The sequence below is a fragment of the Symphalangus syndactylus genome, chromosome 14 (assembly GCF_028878055.3).
Source record: "Symphalangus syndactylus isolate Jambi chromosome 14, NHGRI_mSymSyn1-v2.1_pri, whole genome shotgun sequence".
Lineage (NCBI taxonomy): Eukaryota > Metazoa > Chordata > Mammalia > Primates > Hylobatidae > Symphalangus > Symphalangus syndactylus.
The window spans coordinates 112108293-112125822 of NC_072436.2; the positions used below are offsets into that span (position 1 = coordinate 112108293).

General features: G+C 39.7%; 1 protein-coding gene and 1 long non-coding RNA gene across 21 annotated transcripts in view; both read right to left on the bottom strand.

The window, feature by feature from the left end:
* Positions 1-17530, bottom strand: part of RBFOX1 (RNA binding fox-1 homolog 1) — a 2507416-nt gene that overhangs the window by 909330 nt on the left and 1580556 nt on the right. The window lies entirely within an intron of this gene.
* The window catches only part of LOC134732523 (uncharacterized), a 112416-nt gene that overhangs the window by 87400 nt on the left and 7486 nt on the right, over positions 1-17530 (bottom strand). The gene's annotated exons all lie outside the window — the stretch shown is intronic.

Sequence of the window (17530 nt, forward strand, 5' to 3'; positions counted from 1 at the left end):
GAGATAATTCTATTTCTCTTCTTTTGTTCTCTTTTACTCAATTTAGTGGCATTCTTGATTTTTCCTGCCTATATTAATTCCTGCAAAGGCAGGTCTCTTCAATTCTTTTCCAAACTCTTATATCACTTAATTTTTCCTTCAGAATTGGAGGCTTTAGAAGTTACTCAGCAAAATCTGTTTTTCAATCAAGGTATCTCAGCCACAACATCCCAGATAGAAGTACCCAGGTGTTTCTTGGGGTATTTTATCATCATCACTTTTTCTGTGTGTCTTCTGTAACTATTTCCAAAAATTGTGTAAATCCGTTCTGGAATAGCATTTAATGAATTATCTGTTAGGTGTATGGTTAGAAGCAACAGAATCTTGATACGGTTTGGCTCCATCTCCACCCAAATCTCCTCTTGAACTGTTATCCCCACATATTGAGGGAAGGAGGTGACTGGATCATGTTGACCTTTACCTGCACACTGTTCGCGTGATAGTGAGTGAATTCTCCTGAGATCTGATGGTTTTATGAGGCAGTTCTCTCTGCTCTTGCTCTGTTCTCTTGTTGCCCAGTGAAGAAGATGTTTGCTTCCCTTCTGCCTTCCACCGTGATTCTAAGTTTCCAGAGGACTTCCCAGACACGTGGAACGGAGTCAATTAAACCTCTTTCCTTTATAAAATACCCAGTCTCCAGGAAGTTCTTTATAGCTCTTTATAGCACTGCGAAACTGAGTAATACAAACCTGTAACTGGCTAACTTCAGGAAAAAACGAGGTTTTTGGAGGGGGATATTGGGACATTCACAGCATCAAGACTCATGAACGGTGATATGAATGCAAAATTAGCTACCTTTGGGTCACCATCTTTTTAGTCATCCTTCTCCCAGGAAAGAGTACCATTGTCCACGTTTAGTTTATGTGTTTACCTCTTCACCACCTGGACAAGGAGAGGAAAAAATGCACAGAAGCCTCCTGTATGGCCCTCATGGGTCTCTTAACCTTTGAGAATACTTTCATTGACAGACCAATTTGAATCACAAAATGTGGTACAAAGTGAATTTCTCCAAGAAAAAGAGGGATGGACATTTTCTGGATAGCTAACAAAACAATCCACTCCCAGTTGCACACATAAGACAATGAAAGCGATTCGTAATCCCTATCCCTGTCCATAAAGGATGTATTTGTTGGTAAATGTTCACAAGAAAAGAGATACCTGTTTCCTTCCTGAGACCCCCATCAGACCAGGGCATTGTCTACTTATTAACAGAAAAAAAAAAAAAAAATGGAGAGAGAGAAAGAGAGAATTTTTTCAGAGACACACCCAGGAGAACAAGCTCTAGAGGTCGGATCATAATCAAGCTCAACTCAGGACAAGCGGGTAGGCTCATCTTGGTGGTGTTCATTCATTCGTACAAAACCAACTGTCTCCAATTTCATAACTTCCAGAAAAGCACTGGGCTGGTGAATTACACTTGGTATGACAGCACTCTTCCAGAGAAGTGGAATGAGATTTTTGGCAGCTAAAATGTTTTCTAAAAGCCACTGCTTTCTATGATTGCCCCATCTCATAAATAACTCTGTGGCTGAGAAAGACCAATTCAGAGACAATGAAAAACTTCTTTTCTGCAGCTCCACAAATCTCACCCGAAATTCTCAGACTTCAGTTTGTTCTGTGCTGTGTTCCTATGGACTTCGGATGGGGTAGCAATTCTGGACCAAGGTTATGGCACTTTTGGTTCAAGGCTTCATATACAACAGGATATAATCTCAGGTGCACAGAAACTTATTCCACACTGCCTCCTGGGGTGAATGACAGCTCTTCAATGTTGATGAGGAAGATAATATTTTGATATCTCATGTACCCCAAAAATCAATACATCTATGTGTAGATCCACAAAAATTTTAAAAAATAATTCTTCAAAAATGTACATTTAGAAAGTGTCTGGCAGAGTGGCTGGTGCTTAGAGGCAATCTACATTAGTTTATTTCTTCCCTTTGGTAAAAGAAAAACCTCAGCCAAATTAAATTTAAAGAAGTTTAATTGAGCAATGAACGATTCATAAAGGCAGCCCCCCAGTATCACGTGAGATTCAGAAACTCCAACGTAGCCACGTGGCGAAACAAAATTCATAGACAGAAAAAGGGAAATGACATACAGAAATCAGCAGTGAGGTACACAAACAGCTGGACTGGTGACTGGTTGGCGTTTGCCTTTTTTGAACACTTAGCAGTCTATGAGTGGTTGAAGTATGGCAGCTGGGATTGGCCAAGACTCAACTACTGTTACAGGTGCATACTCCTAAGTCAGGTTTTCAATCCCGTCTATTAAGCCAGGTTACAGTTCATCCACAAGGACTCAACTATAGAAGTACAGACTCCTTCTCAGGACATATTTAGTTTGCGTTAACACCTTGCTTTGGGATTATCCGATATTGTTCCCTACTAAATGTGTTACAGGAAGTATTCCCTTGGTAAGAGATAGTGATTTTCTATGAATTAGAGATATTGTATCTTATGACTGGGAGAAGACACAGAGGGAGTTAATACCCAGACTCAGAGAACAGCAGGTATTTGTCTTTGGAGAAAATAATAGTGTTACCTGGGGGCAGAGGTTGGAGGATGCATTACTCTTCACTGTATACCATTTTTCTGCCTGGTAAAATAAGATTCATATTAATCTATTATCTATTCAAAATTTAAATTAAAATAACAACTACCAACACCCTATTTGAGATGATAAATTTGGCAGTTATTCCCCATCAGACAGTATTTTTTGACTATGCAAACCTGTCCCTCTTAATCTCAGAGAATAATGGTGCTATTTTATTTTCCATCTGAGAGTTATTCACTGGGGTAGCAAGGGGTGAAGTCCTGGGGATGTAGTTTATTCACTGCAAGAAAAGGAACTCTACTTCCATAGCACTTAAGAAAGCGATACTTTAGGCACTGAAGGGAGTGACAAGGGTGCTTCAGTGAAGTAGGCATAATCAGATGGGAATCAGTGGTGGGGTGATATTAGAAAGGTGAAAGAGAAAAAGGTAAGAGGTAATTCCAAAGCAATGGGGCATCAGTAGAATATAAAGTCTACATGCTGGAAGCTAGTGCATACTTCAATAGAACTATGTGTGTATATATATATATATATATATATATATATATATATATATGTGTGTGTGTATATATATGTGTATATATATATACACACATACACACACATATATATAAGGTATAATATGCATATTATATATAGTTCTATGCATATTGTTACACCCTATATATATCTAGTTCTATTGAGTATAGTGTATATATATAATTCTATTGTATATGACATTATATATACATATACACAAGGTATAATATGCATATTATATATAGTTCTATGCATACATATATACAGGGTATAATATGCACATATAATATATGCATTATATATAATATGCATATTATTGTTATATGCATATATATGCACCACCAGGAGGCAGCGGTTGCAGTGAGCTGAGATCATGCCATATTACATATAACGCATATATTATATATGCATATTATACCCTGTTTATATATATATACAATCATGTATATTCAACAGAACTAGATATATACACTAACATACATATTCAATAGAACTATATAATAAGCATCTTTTTTGAGATGGAGTCTCGCTCTCACCAGGTTGGAGTGCAGTGGCACAATCTTGGCTCACTACAACCTACATCTCCTGGACTCAAGTGATTCTCCTGCCTCAGCCTCCTGAGTAGCTGGGATTACAGGCGTCTGCCACCATGCCCAGCCAATTTTTTAATTTTTAGTGGAGATGGGCTTTCACCATGCTGGCCAGGCTGGTCTCAATCTCCTGACCTCGTGATCTGCTTGCCTCAGCCTCCCAAAGTGCTGGGATTACAGGTGTGAGCCACCACACTCCGCCATAATATGCATCTAATATCATATGACAAGCAAAGTCCCATTAGTGAGTGCAGAACTCAGGACCCCAGCCCTGTGTGCTACTCTAACATTCCTCCAGCATTCCCCATCCATGTGAATGGCACCACCATTCAGTCAAACAACCCTAAATGCAGAAATCAACTTGGACTCACTTGTCCTTGTCCCAAATTCCCATTATCAATCTATTGCCAAGTTCTCTTCATTGTATGACCTAGATCTCTTGAATCTGCTATTTACTTCCCACCATCTCCCTCAATACCTTAGTTTAAGATGGCATTAGTTGTTATTTGAACTACTGGAACAGACTCCTAACTGGTCTCCCTGTCCAATCTCCAATCTGTTTCTCACATTGTAAACAGTGGTTTATTAAAAGGAAAGAAAGAGGCCTGGCACAGTGGCTCACACCTGTAATTCCAGCACTTTGGGAGGCTGAAGCAGGCAGATTACTTGAGGTCAGGAGATCAAAACCAGCCTGGCCATCATGGTAAAACCCCATCTCTACTAAAAATACAAAAATCAGCTGGGAGTGGTGACACATGCCTGTAATCTCAGCTACTTAGGAGGGTGAGGCAGGAGAATCACTTGAACCCACAAGGTAGAGGTTGCACTGAGCCGAAATCATGCTACTGCACTCCAGCCTGGGTAACAGAGAAAGACTCTGTCTCAAAAAAAAGAAAAAAAAGAAAAAAAATATATATATATAAATTAAAAGGAAAGAGAAAAAGAAAAAATAGAAAAAGGAGAAAAAAACAGATACTCCTCTGGTAATACATGTAAGACAGTACCTCATTAATATAAATGTTATCATTTTAGCACATATAATACAAATCTGTTACCGCATGTAGGTAAAAGACATGTTTTGAAAAACCAATAATGTGATAAAATTTGCTGGGAACTAGTTCAGGCTCTTTAAAATCCATTTTTTCCCAAAGACTATCCAAGTAAGGTGGTGAACTCATTCAAACGGTTTTATTTACTGGTCAGAATAGGCCCAGCAAAGATACTTTCTGAAATTATTTAACATTTGTTAGCTCCAGTTAGCATATGAATTTGAAGAAGATGCAAATGTATTACAATCTTTCTGGTTTTTCCTTATTACAGACCAGTTTCTCATTCCATCTTTCAAAACACTATAGTTTTTTTGATGATATTAAAGTAAATATTCAACATCATCAGGTTACTACAAAGCTTTATAATGACTTTCAGGAAGGAAAAGTACTGCATAAAAATCTCTAAAACAAATACTGGCTACAGAACAACATCCAATTAATTAATTCGTTAATTTTTCTCTTATATGGTGACCTGTGGCAATTCTATAGTCATTTCTATTCCAACTAATTCCACTCTAAATCATCTAAATATTCAAACTGGTTCTTGGATAAATCACGTTTGTGAACCATATACTTCTCCAAGCTGCTGGATGATGTCTTACAGAGCTGTAACTAGGAAATATTATGAGAATGAATACCCACTGTTTTTCCCCTCACCACCTCACAAAGGTAACTCCTCCTTTTCCAGCTTGGCTTTTGGAATTCCATGGCTTAGAACTAAAGCAATGAGTAAAGAAGATAGAACAGGAAAAGTAAAGGCCAGTGATTTGTGTTGTAAAGAGACAAGTTTGACTATAAGGAGAAAGGGGGAGATAGATGCTGAGGGCAACAGGGCAGTGAAGATGTCAAAATCTTCACATGGCTTGGGTGTTACACTTCAGACTTTACACTGGAGGGAAAAATCTTGAAGGAAGGAGGGTACATTGTGAGGAATGCAGAGTGGACAAGATGGTAAGGATAATTTCAGATGTTTTCAGCATTCATTAATAGACTTCCCTCCTTGTAAACATCCTGGAAGAGATACCAGGAATAATTTGATTTGCTCTTGACTGTCTGATGATCTGTATTCCTTTGAATGTGATCATAACTGAAGTGAGAATTTTTTTTAACTTTTATTTTAGGCTCAGGGATACATGTACAGGTTTGTTACATAGGTAAACTCATGTTATGGGGACGGTACAGATTATTTCACCACCCAGGTACTAAGCCAAGTACCCAATAGTTGTTTTTTTCTGCTCTTCTCCCTCCTCCTACCCTCTACCCTCCAGGAGACCCCAATGTCTGCTGTTCCCCTGTGTGTCCATGTGTTCAAATCACTGAATTCCCACTTGTGAGAACATGCAGTATTTGCTTTTTTGTTCCTGTGATAGTTTGCTAAGGAAAATGCCCTCAAGCTCCATCCATGTTCCTGCAAAAGACAGGATCTCATTTTTTATGGCTGCATAGTATTCCGTGGTGTAGATATACCACATTTTCTTTATCCAATCTGTCATTACTGGGCCTTTCCGTTAATTCCTTGTCTTTGCTATTGTGAATAATGCTGCAGTGAACATTCACCTGCATGTGTCTTTACGGTAGAATAATTTATATTCCTCTGGGTATAAACCCAGTAACGGGATTGGTAGATCAAATGGTAGTTCAGTTTTCAGATCTTTGATGAATTGCCTTTCACAATGCTTTTCACAATGAACTAATTTACAGTCCCACCAGCAGTGTATGAGAAATCATTGAATCTGGCTTTTTGTTTTTCAGTTGATGTTTCCGACCCATGGCCTTTTTAGGAATGAAACTCACTATGGAGGACATAACTGCCAACACTTTACCTATAAGAAGTCAGAGTGGCAAACACACAAACTTGGCAATAGAGGGGGGAACGGCCTGCAATCCACTGTGTCCCATTCTAGGGCCCTCAAGAAGTCAACAGTACCATGTTCTGCCCCCAGTCATCTGTGAGGTCAGCCCTCTTACTCTTTAGAAAGTTAGCTGTTCTAATGAATAGTTCATTCCCATTATTGACATCCTAATGAAAGAACACATTGTGAAACCTGATATTAATCCAATCAATCTTCCTAGCTTCCACAGTAGCCACATACAATATTTAGAATCCAATTTAGAATTCTTTATTTGAAGCAGGAAGATTATTTATGCATCTAGAGCTATTGACCCTGTTAGTTCCATTGGAGGGCACGTACCATCCAGTCAAATCTTCAATCAGCAAAGAGTTATTGTTGACCTGAAATACTGCAGGGCTAGATGGGGCATTAGGGATCCTATTAGAATTTAACTTTCATGAAGGAAGAAGTCTTATTAATTTACCTTGGAGTTAAAATTTTTATGTATTGGCAGGGCTTGGTGGCTCATGTCTGTAATCCCAGCACTTTGGGAGGCTGAGGTGGGCAGATCATGAGGTCAGGAGTTTGAGTCCAGCCTGGCCAACAAAGTGAAACCCCATCTCTACTAAAAATACACACAAGTTAGCTGGGCGTGGTGGTGAGCACCTTTAATCCCAGCTACTTAGAAGCCTGAGGCAAGGAGAATCACTTGAACCCGGGAGGCGGAGGTTGCAGTGAGCTGAGATCATGCAATTGCACTCTAGCCAGGGCGACAGTTCAAGACTCCATTTCAAAAAAAAAAATTGTATGAGTTGTATGTACTATAGTTTAGCTTCATATGTTATAACATCCAAGTGTTAGGAAATTCTGGGTTCTAACCAAGATGCCAGATCTACAACAATGGTAAAAGCTTCCATTTCAGCAACACTCTGCAGCTTACAGCATGGTTTTTTATTGTAATCGGAGTTCTTCAGGAAAAAACTACAAACGTAGACTGTGAACCTCCCAGTACAGCTATTTAACAAATATTCCTTATGAATCTTATTCTCTCACAAATAACAGATTCTGACAATTACTCTTAAGCAAGATAAGCCAAAACAAAGTGTCTTTTCTCTATCCGGTAAAATATCTGCATATGTGTTCAGGGAGAAATTAGTAATGGTGAATGATTCTTTTGCTAAAGTCCATTTGGTTTAGGAATCCTGTTTCCCTCTCAGTTTATTTTATCACCACACATAATTTAAGAAGACACATTTTTGTTTCTTTGTTTTCCATTTTGGAAATTTGGAAATCTAGATTATACATAGATTGCACTGGGGAGCTAAAATTTCAGTCCCTAGGAAAGTAATAACAAATGTTTGTTTTTCCAAGGCCAGAATACCACTCTCACTTTCTCCCTTCACTGAGAAGGGTTTCCCGATTGTGCCTGCAGATTGTTCTTCTCTGCAAGGCTGGAGGCAACACTTCTGTTGTAGTTTTCTGCTTCCAATGACTAAGGAAACAATGCCAGTTCTGCAGTGTGAGCCCTCCTGAAAATTGAAGTTTGCACTTCCATGCAGAAAGCTAACAGCAATGTCATAGGCAATAAGGGTCAAGTGAACATTTTCGGCTATTTTCAATCACTTGGTGTCCTTAAATGTCTAACTCATGGCATTTAAAAGAAAAAAAATCAAGGCATGGTCTAGCTCAGAGGTTGTATGTCTGCAGAGTGAGTAGATGGGGAAATTAAACACACACACAAAATAACATTTTGAGTCCAATGGAAATGAGTAAGTCCCTTGTCCTAATAGCAAGTCAGCTAAAACACTTTTAGAACAGATTAGAAAAGGAGAAAATAAAAATTGTTGTGGAAGAAGCCATCTTCCCTGTTCAATAAATATTTAACCATAAGGGAAACTAACTTCTTTGCACAATTCCACTATCTCGGCTGCTTACAAGAAAGGCAACTTAAGTTAGTTTATAAAATTCTTCATGGCCAAGTCTCCGAAAAATCTCTTGGGTCAACCTACTTCAAGAGTTTGACATCATCTGAGTTTGTGTCCTTTGTAGGGACATGGATGAAACTGGAAAACATCATTCTCAGTAAACTATTGCAAGGACAAAAAACCAAACACCGCATGTTCTCACTCATAGGTGGGAATTGAACAATGAGAACTCATGGACACAGGAAGGGGAACATCACACTCCGGGGACTGTTGTGGGGTGGGGGGAGGGGGGAGGGACAGCATTAGGAGATACACCTAATGCTAAATGACGAGTTAATGGGTGCAGGAAATCAACATGGCACATGGATACATATGTAACAAACCTGCACATTGTGCACATGTACCCTAAAACCCTAAAGTATAATTAAAAAAAAAAAAAAAAAAAGTTTGACATCATCTATCAATCAGATTCTTAGAACAACAAAGAGGAATGGCTTTTGTCGAAATGAATAAAGGAATATAAAAACCATCAAATAACATGGACTTTTTTTTTTTTTTATTTGAGACGGAGTCTCAATGCCACCCAGGCTGGAGTACAGTGGTGCCATCTCAACTCACTGCTATCTCCGCCACCCAGGTTCAAGTGATTCTCCTGCCTCACCCTCCCAAGTATCTGGGATTACAGGTGTGCACCACCATGCCCAAGTAACTTTTGTATGTTAAGTAGAGACAGGGTTTTGCCATATTGGTCAGGCTAGCCTCGAACCCCTGACCTCAGGTGATCTGCCCACCTTGGCCTCCCAAAGTGCTGGAATTATAGGCATGAGCCACTGCGCCAGGTCATAACATGGACTTTCTAATATTAACTGTTAAAAGGTAAATGTCAAATAACATCCAAGCAATGAAATTCCCAGAGGTCAACAACAGGCCCCTGTGTGGCAAATCAGGTCTCACTAACACAGGCCTCCACATCAACTGTTTCAGCACTGACTGGTTAAGTTAAACAATAAAAGCTGAGGGAGCCAGAGCCCTTCTATAAAGACTGAGATGCAACAAAAGCCCACCCAGAATTGTGCCCAGGCCTTTCCTGGGGCTTAAATCCTGACAAGATACAGAAGGAATTCTTAACAGGACTTGTTTAGGATTAAACAAGTTTTACTGGGGTCTGAAGAAACTCCCCAGGCCTCCACAAACAAGTTTATTGGGGGTCTAAAAGAACTCCACCAACCTCCATGATTAGCAGGAGACAAGATAAGGGTAATCACCCCAGCATCTGGACCCATTTAGATTAAATTTACTGAAGGTCCTGATGAAGGTCTTCAGAACTCAGATCTTAGGTATAGACGAGAATAAATGAACCACTTATGTCTTTAGATGAATGCACACTTACACGTAGACATATAGCTTAGAAGGTATATAACCTTTGGAAAACTTGGTAATTTTGAGTTGGTCTGGCAATATTTTGCAGACCTTCTCCCTGTAATCAGTTACAGAAATAAAAACTCTCTTCCTCCCCAGTTCATCTGCATCTCATTATTGGACCACGAGAAACAGCAATGTGACCCTCAGTTTGATCCGGAAACACCTTTCCTGCCCAATTAGCTGGCTCCTGATGGACACATGAGTCTCCCAGCCCTCTCCCTAACCTCCACCCCAATTATGGGCTTCCTTTTGCTGCACCCTAAATTTCAAGGGCACCGACTTTTGCTTACCCATGACAAGCAGAATTTTATTGAGTCACTATAAACTGGCTCAATAATCTTTATATTTGCTATTAGGCTACACATGTGCCCGGTTTGCTTATTTATCTTCAGCTGAGCTGTTCCCAAGGGAAAGAAACTAGTATAAAGACAGATGTAATTATACCTTAAATACATAAGCCTGACCATGACCAAGAGACTTGTATGGTTCTCTCTCAACTGTAGATCCCATTTATATGTTCTGAAGGTCAAAATTATCATCACACTTCTCAGCATATTAACTGCATGGCAAAATACATATGATATGTAACTTTACATTTTTTTTTTGCATGTTCAATCTTGATTCTTGCCATTCAGAGTTCCAAGACATCAACATCACCTACAAGCATATTAGAAATGCCTAATAGGTCAATCCCCAGAACTATTGAATGGGAATCCACACTTTTAACAAGTTCTCTGTCTGATTTCTGTGCATGTTCAAGTAGCATTGCGTTTAATGATTCTCACTTTTTCATTTATTCAACAAACATATATTGATTTCCCACACTGTTGTCAGATGCCCTTGAGAGAGAAATAGGGGCAAGACGGATAGCAAACTATTTTCGAGATTTCCACTTGAAATGAAGTAACTTCCAACTTCATGGAAAAACAACCAGAAGAAAATGAAAAATCCTTCCATTTCGTATGCTATTTAGACAGAGTCACTCACATGAGATTTTAGTTTAAAAAGCTACTTTGTCATCTACTGGTTTCTAGAGACTCTTACTTTGTACTTTATCTAAAAGATAAAGGGAGTCTTTAGGAAAAACTGAACGTCCATGGGCCTACTCCAGTGATTTAAAAGGCAAAAGTTTTAGGGAGAGAAAAAAATAATTGCAAAGAATTAGAAAACGTTGGTATCCTGAATTTTCTCTTTAACCATCCCGCCAGGTAATTACCAGGCCCTCTAGAAGCTTGTTACTTCAAGTGTAGTGTGCACGGGAAGGGTGGCTTCTGAATCACCTGGAAGCCTATTAGAAATGCAGATGCTCCGACCCCACCCCAGACTTAATGAATCAAAATTTGGATTTAGCAAGGTCCCCAGGCAATGCCTAACACATTAAAGAGTGAGAAACACTATCCTAGAGTAGGAAACCACTTCTTTAACTTATTGCATAAAAAACAAAAATAGCTAGCCCTGACTTTTGGTACTACCAGCCCGTCTGGTTGGCCCAGGACTAAGGTGTTTCCAGGGTGCTGGGTTTTCAATGCTGGACGCTAAAACTGGGACAATCTTGGGCAAACAGAGATGGTTATGAGGCAGGAAAACAGCAAGACTTGTTTTCAATACCCTGTTGATCAAAACTGGATGTGGCAAAGAAACTGGCCCAAACCAGTAGGACTACGAACTGTAATACATCTGTGTAAGATACTCCCACCAGCACCATGACAGTTTACTGACGCCATGGCAATGCCCAGAAGTTATCTTAGATGGTGTATTAGGGTTCTCCAGAGGGACAGAACTAATAGGATATATGTGTTTAATATACATGAAAGGAAGTTTATTAAGGAGAATTGACTCACATCATCACAAGACGAAGTCCCACTATAAGCCATCTGCAAGCTGAGGAGCAAGGAAGCCAGTAATGACTCACTCCGAGTCCCAAAGCCTCAAAAGCAGGGAAGCTGACAGCGCAGCCTTCAGTCTGTGGCTAAAGGCCCAAAAGCCTCTAGCAAACCGTCCAAGAGTCCAAAGGCTAAAGAACCTGGAGGCTGATGTTCAGAAGACAGGAAGCATCCAGCACCGGAGACAGACGAAAGGCGGAAGACTCAGCAAACCAGCTCATCCCACCTTCTTCCACCTGCTTTATTCTAGCTGTACCGGCAGCTGATTGGATGCTGCCAACACAGATTGAGGGTGGGTCTTTCCCTCCCAGACTACTGCCTCAGGTGTTCCTCTCCTCTGACAACACCTTCACACACATACCCAGAAACAATACTTCACCAGCTCTCTAGTCATCCTTCAATCCAATCAAGTTAACACCTAATATTAACCATCATGAATGGTTCTGGGAACTCCCTCTTTTCCAGAAAGTTTGTGAATGACTCACACCTTATTTATTAGGTTAGTGCAAAAGTCAATGCAGTTTTTACCTTTTTTTAACTACAAAGACTGCCATTACTTTTGCACCAACCTAATAGCATATAATTATAAGTAGCTAGAAATACACTAGCCAGCAATCCAGGAGTGCTACTCTGCCTGTGGGGTGGCCCAGCTGTGTCTATGCGGCAGCCATTTTGCTATCCACAGTTTCCCTGAGTAAACTGGCTCTCCTCCATCAGCTCGCTTTTGAATTCTTTCCTGAGCAAAGCGAAAAACTCTTGCAAGCTGAGCCCCAGTTTTGGGATTCACCTGCATCAGCTAGTCACTCTACCCCATCTTCACACTCACATGCTAGATTATAAGCTACCAAATATAGCCTAATTTTCTGCCCAGTCTCCCTCCTGGATGGCAACAAAATATGCCCATTCTTCTTTTTCCTAAAAGACTCCCCTCCTACCCCAAGATGTAACAAGCAGCCATTTGAAGAGAAACTTGAGATATTGAAAACAGGAATTCATTTTTTTTCTCTACATCTTTACAGAAAGGAAGAGTCATCAGTTCACACTGCAGATTGAATTACAGTCCCCGAAGCATCCTAGGGAACACAATCTAATCACAGATGCTCAATAAACTATGGTGCCACTAAATCTACTTTACTTTTGCTCCATTTGTTCCATTTATCATGGGTTATTTTCATTATCTTGGGTGTATAAATATTTTAGTTCATATATACAACTTAATTAGTGAAAAGCACAAAATTAAAGCCAAAAAAAGCACATTTGCTTTGGCCAGAGAAACGAAAAGCACTAGTCAACAAAGCACAGATATATGTGTCTTTGAATGCAGACAGCTGTTATCTTGGTTAGCATGGCTGCAGTTAGAATTAGGGATGTTATTTGGGCTCCCTATTTAAGCATCAGGGGTCTGGTTCAGAATTAGGCAATGTTTCAGCTCCCTGCCATTCTGAATTAAACAACATAGCAGCTCTCTGTCTCTCCCTATCTATTAAGCAGGACCACCTGGTGATAGCCTTTACTTCTGTCTCAGAATGGCTTTCACGTTTGCCCAAGTCCATCAATTCTCAAAATTTAACCTTTTTCAGAGTTTATAAAAAATGCAAGTTTCTAGGTACAATCTATGCAGATTCAGGAAGCGTGTAACAGGATCCAAGAACTCTTCTCTGGAATTAGTATCCCCAGTGATTCTTAGGCACCTCCACTTTCTCTTAGGGACACGACCAGAGAACAGACTAGAAACGCCCTGCTTTGATTTATTCTGCTAATCACAATGAGACCTATTTATTAAGTGCAAGCTAGATGCTGTTTAATGGTGTGGCATATATTTATAATCTTTCTAACATCCCCTATGTGTTGGGTTTTATCACTATCAACTTCATCACCATCATCATCATCATCACTAACACCATCACCGTGATCACCATCATCATCACCTCCATTTCAAAGATAAGAAAAAATTGACACAGAAAGTTTAAGTACCTTTCCAAAAGTCAGCCAGCTACCAGTTGGTAGAAATGGGATAGAAACTCAAGTCGAGTAGTTCTAGAGCTCATGATTGCAGACATAATGTTGTGTTACTTCTTACCAAATGATATTGGATTTTTAAACATCATAAAACCAGGTATAATGGACCCCAAGAGCCAACATGGTTTGGAAACACCAGAACTTTAATGCCTAAAGTTGGAATGGTCCAATTTACTCATAAATCTCTAGGACTTTTCCAGAACCAAGGAGAACAGTTACAAAGCCCAATATGCCATTGTTAATGCTCTTGCTGTTTTATTTCTTCTTTCATGAAAACTGAAAATGCTTCTTTTACTCCCATTGTAATATAATAGGTGCAGTAACTGAATGATGTCAGAGGAACCTGAAATCAGCAACATTAGGCTTGTGTTGGGGGAAACAGGATATATGTGTTTAACTGTTTTATCCTCATGCTATTGGGCAACAAAGCAACTCTATCTCTCTCTCGCTCCCCCTTTCTCTCACTCTCTCTTTCGACCACCTGTTGATAATCTCCACTCTATGCTTCATGATTTTCACCTTTGCCCACATTCATTGCTCCCAAACAGTAACTTTGTATAGAGATTTCTGAGATTTTCCAGGATCCTAAGGACAGCGTTATGGAGGAATAACAATATCCGTCAAAGGCACAGCCAACTTGGACAAATTCCTTAGTAAACATAGGTGATTCAGACTCATCCTTGCTACCAAATGCTGCTGCTACTGCTGCCAATCTGCAGAGTAGTAAAACGATGAACAGCAGAGCCTTCTACCTGCGGGAGGATCGATGTGTTACTCTGTTTATTTGCTTCACTAGAGCAACCCAGAGTGGAAACCTTTCAGACCAGCAGTCCAAATCTTGACATTTAGATTGCCCATGGCATCTTATGTTTTCCCACTAAGGAATGCCCTGTTTCCTCTCTCTCCTAGTACTCAATGATTTCCAATTTGAGATGTGGAGGAAAGGGGGTGGAGACATAGGTACATTTAACAAAGAACAAGGCAAGCAGTCATCATACAACTTATTGTCTCCTCTCTATCATTCCCAAAATTTATCAAAGAAACAATGTAGATATTTATGGCTAAGGGACACAGAAGACGTTGGAAGGCAGATGTAGGCCCACCTTCATGGGGCATTTAGGATTATAAATGTGTACCCAGGAGAGAAAGTTCATCAAAAAATAATCTGTTACCAATTGGTAACATCTGTACATGTTTAAGAATTACAAGAGAATTTTTAACGAGAGAGAGAAAGTTCCTTTGTAGGGTGTTTAGGATAGATATGAATAAAGGTAGAAGGAAGTAGATAAATGAAATATTAAGCAGTAAATTCATAGACAACATCTATTCTGTTATTTACAGTGGATGAAAGAGTTATTTATTGAAAATGGAAAATGATATAGAGGAAGAGTGACTGTTGATTTGGCAGTGGGGGGTACGGTGCTTTATCTGTTTTAAGGAATTGGGCTCAAATTTGCTATTTCTTGGTTTTGCCAAAAAATGACTATAGTAACTGATATGGTTTGGCTGTGTACCCACTCACATGTCGTCTTGAATTGTAACTCCCACAGTTCCCACGTGTCATGGGAGGAACTCAGTCAGAGTTGACTGAACTATGGGGAGTGGGTCTTTCCTTCACTGTTCTCTTCATAGTGAATAAGTCTTTTGAGATATGATGGTTTAAAAAACGGGAGTTTCCCTGCACAAGCTCTCCTGTTTTGTCCACCACCATGTGAGACATACCTTTCACCTTCTGCCATGACTGTGAGGCCTCCCCAGCCACGTGGATATGTAAGCCTAATAAACATCTTTCTTTTGTAAACTGCCCAATCTCAGGTTTGTCTCTGTCAGCAGCATGAAAATGGACTAATACACTAACCATGATATTTTAAAACCTTGGTTCCCTAGAAAATAACATTCCCTTATCCCAATGTTTCTCAATGTTTGGGTTCACAATAAAAACATGAGAACATAAAAGGAAGGGGAAGGCAGGGGGTGATTTTGTGGAAAGCTAACATACATGCGTCATTTCTGGTTTTCTCCTGAAAATAAAAGAAAGCAACAACGACTATCTTTTTTTTTTTTTTTAGATGGAGTTTCACTCTGTCACCCAAGCTGGAGTGCAGTGGTGCAATCTTGGCTAACTGCAACCTCCGTCTTCCAGTTTCAAGCAATTCTCCTGCCTCAGCCTCCCAAGTAGCTGGGATTACAGGCACCCGCCACCACACCAGGCTAATTTTTGTATTTTTAATAGAGACAAGGTTTCACCACATTGGCCAGGCTGGTCTCGAACTCGTGACCTCGTGATTCGCTCACCTTGGCCTCCCAAAGTGCTGGGACTACAGGCGTGAGCCAACGTGCCCAGCCAACAATGGCTCTCTTTAAGCATCAACATTTGATAAAGACGTAACTTAAAAAAAAAGGAAATTAATTTAACTTGAGAACAAAACTCTCCAGCACTGATTTTTTTTTTCTTATTTTGTTGTGGACTTGGTTGAAATGGAGTAGCACATCAGCAGCCCTGAAACCAGTGTTGGAAAAATCACTGAATTAGATGAGCTCTCGAGGCCCCTTCTATTAAGGTGACTGTGTACATTTAAAAAATTTAGGTGGTTTGTGGACACAAGTGGGTAACCTAGAAGTCACAAATTATACCCAACTTGGAATTAGCACCATGAAATATCTGGTCCTTACTATGAATCAACAGAACTTGGCTTTCTGAGGAGGAAAGTAGATAAAATAGAACCAGAAATGGAAACTCATTTTTTTAAAGTGACATATATCACATCAACTATCAAGAGAAAATGTGCAGTATGAAGAAAAGAGAATTAAGCTGACTGTCAGGAGATGTGAGTTTTAGCCCTCACTCTGTCTAAAAACTGGTGATTTAGGGAAAACTACTCAATATTTGAGGTCTCAGTTTGCTCAACTGTGAAACGAATGGGTTGATCCAGAGGCCTTCCCTCCATTTTTTTTCATAGGGGGAATAAAAGCCCTTGACAATTACCTTGGAAAGTAGTGCCTGCATCAAATAAAAATCCATGTACCATCTGCTACTGAAAGAAAAAATTAAACATGTTTCCCTACATCAACCACACATTTGTATGAAGAATGCTGGATCCAAGCTGCTATTATGGTTTACATTAAACATTCTGGGATGCATACATTGGAACCATAGGTGATGGGGGGAAGGGTTTGGTTTCTCTCACCTGCTTTACATGCCTAGAAACTATTCCATGATTTATATGTAGGTCACTGAATGAGTGTTCTGCTAAACAGCCTATGCAAATGACCATGCACCAATCACTTAAAATAATTAGGAACTTATAAAATGACCATATGTAGTCATTATGAATAATCACATTAAATCGCAAAGGAAACTTCTCTCCCATCCCTCCCCCTGGATCCTGAAGGGAATCTGAGCAATAGAAAAGCAGCAGGTAATTAAACACCATTTTTTTTTTAAGAGCGTAGATAAGGAAAGCAATTTCCTGTAGTTTGAGAATGCCTCATGTTTGTATTAGCCCGGTTTGAATGCCTCCATGGTAAAAAAAAAAAAAAAAATCAAGAGCTAAAAAACAACACACAACATGGGGTAATGTGAAGAGCTCTGAGAGGACCTAAAAGTCCTAAGCCTTTTCCAAGTAATCCCACATCAACTTCTCCAGGTAGTGATGAGAAGAACCTAGGGAACACTTCCCAGCGTAGGAGCAATTT